This window comes from Dreissena polymorpha, chromosome 6, assembly GCF_020536995.1.
Source record: "Dreissena polymorpha isolate Duluth1 chromosome 6, UMN_Dpol_1.0, whole genome shotgun sequence".
NCBI classification, from domain to species: Eukaryota; Metazoa; Mollusca; class Bivalvia; order Myida; family Dreissenidae; genus Dreissena; species Dreissena polymorpha.
Window position 1 is genome coordinate 43,482,114 of NC_068360.1, and position 5,686 is coordinate 43,487,799.

Sequence of the window (5,686 nt, forward strand, 5' to 3'; positions counted from 1 at the left end):
TTACATCTGTTTTGATTTTGCAATGAATTTTCCAAGAACATACAAAAACAATAAATTATGTTTTATACCTAATAGGCTGTCAAAATAAACAAACTTGTGCAAACCTCATCCGGGTTGGTTTTCTAATTACTTGTAACAATCAAGGAAATAACAAGAAAGAACGTGTATGCAATCCGAGTAAGATCATTTTTTTCCGCAACTTTGAACTCATGCTTTGTTTTGACATATAATGACATATTGTAACGAAACAAATTATACACATATCAATTCAATCTTTAACCATAAATATATGCATTGACCGTCCTATAAGAGGATTGTGCCGAAATAAAATGATTGCGAGTATATTATTATGTCTGCTAAAAGGCAATGGCCTAATCTCACTTTGTACATTTTGCATTAAAGAGACCTTTTCACGTTTTGGTAAATTGACAATTTTTTTTTCCAGATTTGCAAATTTTCGTAGTAGTTATGACATTTGCGAGGAAACAGTAATACTGAACATTTACTTACTCGAAAATATCCATTATATGCATCTTTTGACGATTTAAAAGCCTGAACTTTATAGGCGTAACAAACGCGAAACGATTGAATAATTTAGAGAGTTCTGTTATTATCGTTATATTTGTAACATGACGAGCATTGCTTATTTATAGTAAAAAATACATCACTTACTTAATGAGCATGAATGGCCGAGTGGTTTAAGTGATTAACTTTTACTCGAAGGGTCAGTGGTTCGAGCCCAGTTGAGGATTATTTATTTTCTTTTTGTTATTTTATTAATGTTTTTTGCTGGAGCAAATTGGTACAATGTTTACATTTATCAATTTAAAGCATTTAATGACAAACTTCAATACATGCCAAAATCTGTGAAAAGGTCCCTTTAACATATGCATAACTCATTTTGGAAAGGACATTAACATATCTAATGAAACTTGTGTATCGGTAAACAGAATGTGGGTTTTAAACCGCTCATTACTCGCAATTATGTTTTATAGTGCTATCACATACGTTGTATGGTTAAGTAAGACGCATTTGATAACGTTTTAAGTTGTTTAAGATTGCACAGGCAGCGAAAGTTACGTAATTAACGTATTCTGGAAAAAAGTTCTCTTATATAAACAATTAATCTTGAGATGTCACCACAAAATGATATCCTTGTGGTGACAGTTGGAGACGGATCGGATTGTTTGCTTCAATATTTTTTTTTTATGCACTTGATTACATGAGTGAACGACTTGACGACAGTCTCCTTGGAACATTTGTTAGTTTCAATTAAAATAATGTTAAACCCGAATAGCACTCGCGAATTCAACATCATGCACATGTGATTGATTTTTAAAGCGAGCCGAGAAGATTTGATTTTATCCCAGTCTCTATATCTCCAAAACACCGTTTAGTCTTGAACGTCACTGTTGAACCTTATCAGTCATATATAATTAGTATTATTATTATATTTATACGTTTTTTTTTTCAGTTATAGATTTGATTTCACAGTGTAGCATTTATTATTTAGTCGTTATGTGATTGTTATGATATTAAACAAAAACATAAAGACGATTTTTATTATTACACAAGACCGTTACGGGGCGCTCTATATGTGCTTATGAGGTATCGAAAAATGAATTTAACGTCGGTCGAATATAGATGCGCTAATTTCTTAAAGTCAGGAAACTTATCTTTCAATAATGTTCCTACATATGAATTTGATTTAAAGGTGAAGGTATCATGCAAAAAAGGCAAAGCACGCATTCGGAATCTAATTTATACCATGTGAATAGTCTGTTCAACCATTTTGAGACAAATATCGTTTAGAAATGATGTTGCTGATTCATAAAATTTGACTTTAAATAATATTCAACTACTGTTTCGCCATTAGCGCTTTAAAATAGCATTTTTAACAAGTTCAGTTTGTTTACAAAATAAAACTAAACGAGTAAACAATGCAGACAAGACCGCATTATCGTGTCTTGACAACCTAGCCTTGAACAACATCCGCCTTGAATCGGATATAAAGAGCGCTCGAAACGAAGTGAACAGTCGTTCTCGAAAGTGAACTCCAAAGGTATCATCATGAAGACTGCCTTCCTTGTTGCTCTCCTGATTACTTGCGTTGTCATGGTTACCATGCCAGTGACTGAAGGTAAGCAATATTGTTTCTCAGTGCATGTGAGTAGGATCTTCGCAATTCTATCGAGATCATTTGATTGAGCAAATATTGCAAATATCTATTTTTTTCAACGGATTCTTTAGAGATAGTTAAAAAATACATACATGTACTAAACATGAAAGATACATAGAAACTTTAGAGTAACACTCAGGTACATAGAATATACGATATTTTGTAGTCTTTGGAACTATCATACACTCCAGGTGTAGTTCAGTTCACTGCGCCGTCCTGAGTGGGAATGTCTAAAGGGGTCTTTTCACGTTTTGGTGACAAAAATTGACAAAATTTAAAAATATTGTTTCAGATTCGCATATTTTCGTTGTAGTTATGATATTTGTGAGGAATCAGTAATATTGAACTTTTAACATGCTGTAAAATATCCATTATATGCAATTTTTTGATGATTTAAGAACATGAAAATTATAAAGCGTTGCAACGCGAAACGATTGAATAATTTGTAGAGTTCTGTTGTTGTCGTTATATTTTGTGATACTACGAGGATTGCTTATATAAAGTATAAAAGACATCACGGTTTGTATGAGCACGGATGGCCGAGTGGTCTAAGCAAAAGACTTTTACTCCAGGGTTCAGTGGTTGGAGCCCAGTTAATGGTTACTTTTTTCTTTCTTTAATTTTATTCTTGATTTTTTTTAATGGAGCTGTTTACATTTGTTAATATAAAGCATTTAATGACAAACTTCAATACATGCCAGAATCTTTGAAAAGGCCCTTTAATTCCAATATATATTTGTCAAATTTCAATTTCAAAATGATTACAAAAGAAAAGCCTTTTAGATCTATTTCAGGCAAGTGAACAACAAGAGGATGATAAAAACAATATATTTAGTGCATTACATACTTTTAAATCGTAATTTTATTAATAAGGAGTTATTATGAAATGTGCTTGTAAATTTCCGAACATTGCCTTAAAACCCACTTGGCATGTATCAATGTACAGTTCGTTTTTAGAAATCAACATAGGCCTATGCAATTTTGGAATAGGCAAGGCGCATCGGACTTCCACAGTATTTAAATGATACCTATGGTGGTTACCCTTCAACCACACATAAGTGCCGGTGCACGTCTTACTGTATAAACAAAAAGAGTAATGCTGATGGTGTATTTATCCTAAAGGTGTTTGTACTGCTGTACCTATTATTTTATTGTATCATCCTAAAGTGGTTACACTTCATCTAGAGGTTACGTGGCATTGAAATTCGTACGGTATGTACGAAGTGAGCAACTCAAGCGCTGTCTCTATCCTAACGACATGTGTAGTGATGTTGAATGTAGTGTTTGAGCTGTGGCTCAGCGTGGTCCACCTGGTGGCAACTTCCTGCGCAGGAGGGAAAACTTATCGGTACTGCGAGAGGTAAAATGATCATTGTCCACAGAACTCAAGCATGAAAGTAAAAATATATATTGTATTGTAGCCCAACGTCACTATGACTGCCATTGCAGTAGCGGACCGTGTCGTCACCCAAAGAGAAACTCCGGCCCGTGTCCACGCAACCCACGACAGAAGTATTGCTGTAGATATTGAGGTAAACATGTTGCACACCTTTTAACCATTTCTGAATGCAGCCATGCTCGAATACGTTACAAAACCCTTGCATTTAATATTGAACGGTCTAAAACTAATTCCATAGAAGTTATGTCAATATGTTATTTATACATCATAGCATTCCAAGTAAACTGGTTATTTCATTTGTGTACATTTATTAACTCTGGTAATTAAAAAAAAATGTTTGTAGTAATTTAGACAATGTAAATTCCAAACATGAACAAATAAATGAGAAAAAAAGAAGATTTCTTTCGTCCAAAATAGTATGTTAATGAATATGAATAATCCAATGCTTGAGTTTCTTTTTCAGGACCACCAAAGCACACCAGACCACATTGAAATTCGAATGTTCTGGTTAGGTTGAATCAATAAAACAGCGCAATGTTTATTAGTTGCTTGAATTTTCTTTACTAGAGTTGTACCCTGAACACGAAAACAACTGACGCAAAACAACAACAACAAATTTTTATCATTGTTAGATCATTAGTATAATCATTTAAACGTCCTTTAATTGAGGCAAGTGTAATATTGCCATACATTTAGATACAGGAAAAAATCAGATGACGTGAACATATGCTGATAACTAAAACTGGAGTCACCTTTGAACGATCAGTACCAAGAATAGCAAATTAGGTCCAAAACCGACAAGCAATCATCTCAAACTTGGCTCAGATTTTTTTTTACATAAAACGAATTAATTGAAACTTTGTAACTCGCCTCACGAAGTTTCTAAACTCATTTATAATATATATTTTGTTTATAACGAATTCTGTATAATTATTTAAAAACTAAATATTTCATGCATAAAAAAGGCTTATACCTATATTTCATTTTCTGTTAACAATTATATATATATTTTTTGGTAAAAACATAATATCAATAACTGGTACTGATACAGTGCATTTGTTACAATCCGTTATGATATGGAATCAAATATTGATATTGAATTAAAAGCGCTTGTGTTTATAGATGTAATGCCTTGTGTATATAGATGTAACGCGATCCTTCATCATCTTGGGCTGAATTTGTAAGGGCCAGGAGTGTGTCCCAGCAGTTCTACCGAATTAACTCACTGGACTATCAATATTTTGTATCAGTTCTTAAATTACAGCTATAATTGCTAGTTCATCAGGTGTTGTTTTCACTGAACATTTTTAATTTGATATTTGACTTGTTCTGTGTGGAGAAACCGAATTACCCGACGAAAATCAATGTTTGGTATAGTGACAATCAATCAATCTCACATGCTCCGGCAGTGGATGCGAAATTGAACATGGGTTGCCTTATTTAGGAGCGAATGTACATATTTTGATATGTTTGATTGCTTTATAGCAAATGGCAATGCCCCTTCACCGAGACAACTTATAGGGCAGTGCAGATTGTAGTGCAGATAAGCAGAGTGCGACATGGGCCGCTGTTCACGTTAACCAAGTCGTCGCATTTTTGCGGGAAAATGATTCAATTTAGTTTCTGATAAATGGCCTTTAATATACATTGTCTTAGTGCAGACATGTTTTAAGCGAGTAAACTGATGTAAGTGCAAAATCATTTATTATAAATTCGACAGGTCTAGTGGAAGTAGGTTGCTCTCTAAATGTATACCATATTTGTCTTACTTGTTACACAAATATCATCATAGTAGATCTAGTAAAAGATATATAAAAAACTAATGAAATTACATGCAACTCCGATACATTCATTACTTGAATGCTCGCCAATTTCAGAAGCATGCCAGCCGTAACGACCACATGAAATTCGATTACTGAGAAACCGTTTTATACAATAAAGTAGTTTCAACATATGTATAGTTAATTTTGTGTCTTATATGCTGTCAAATAATGATGAGAAATTGGGTGAAATATTTGGGTTTTCTTTATGTACGAAATATTGACAAGTATATCAGTAGCGAGTATGCATTAACAACAAAGGGGTTACAATGCTGTTGACACAAGCCT

General features: G+C 33.5%; 1 long non-coding RNA gene across 1 annotated transcript; it reads left to right on the plus strand.

Moving 5' to 3' along the window:
- The first annotated feature begins 2,039 nt into the window (after positions 1-2,039).
- LOC127833880 (uncharacterized) lies at positions 2,040-4,117 on the plus strand. Its single transcript, XR_008027661.1, has 3 exons — positions 2,040-2,140; positions 3,601-3,711; positions 4,042-4,117. It is a non-coding gene; the product is annotated as an uncharacterized LOC127833880 (long non-coding RNA).
- The last annotated feature ends 1,569 nt before the right edge of the window (positions 4,118-5,686 follow it).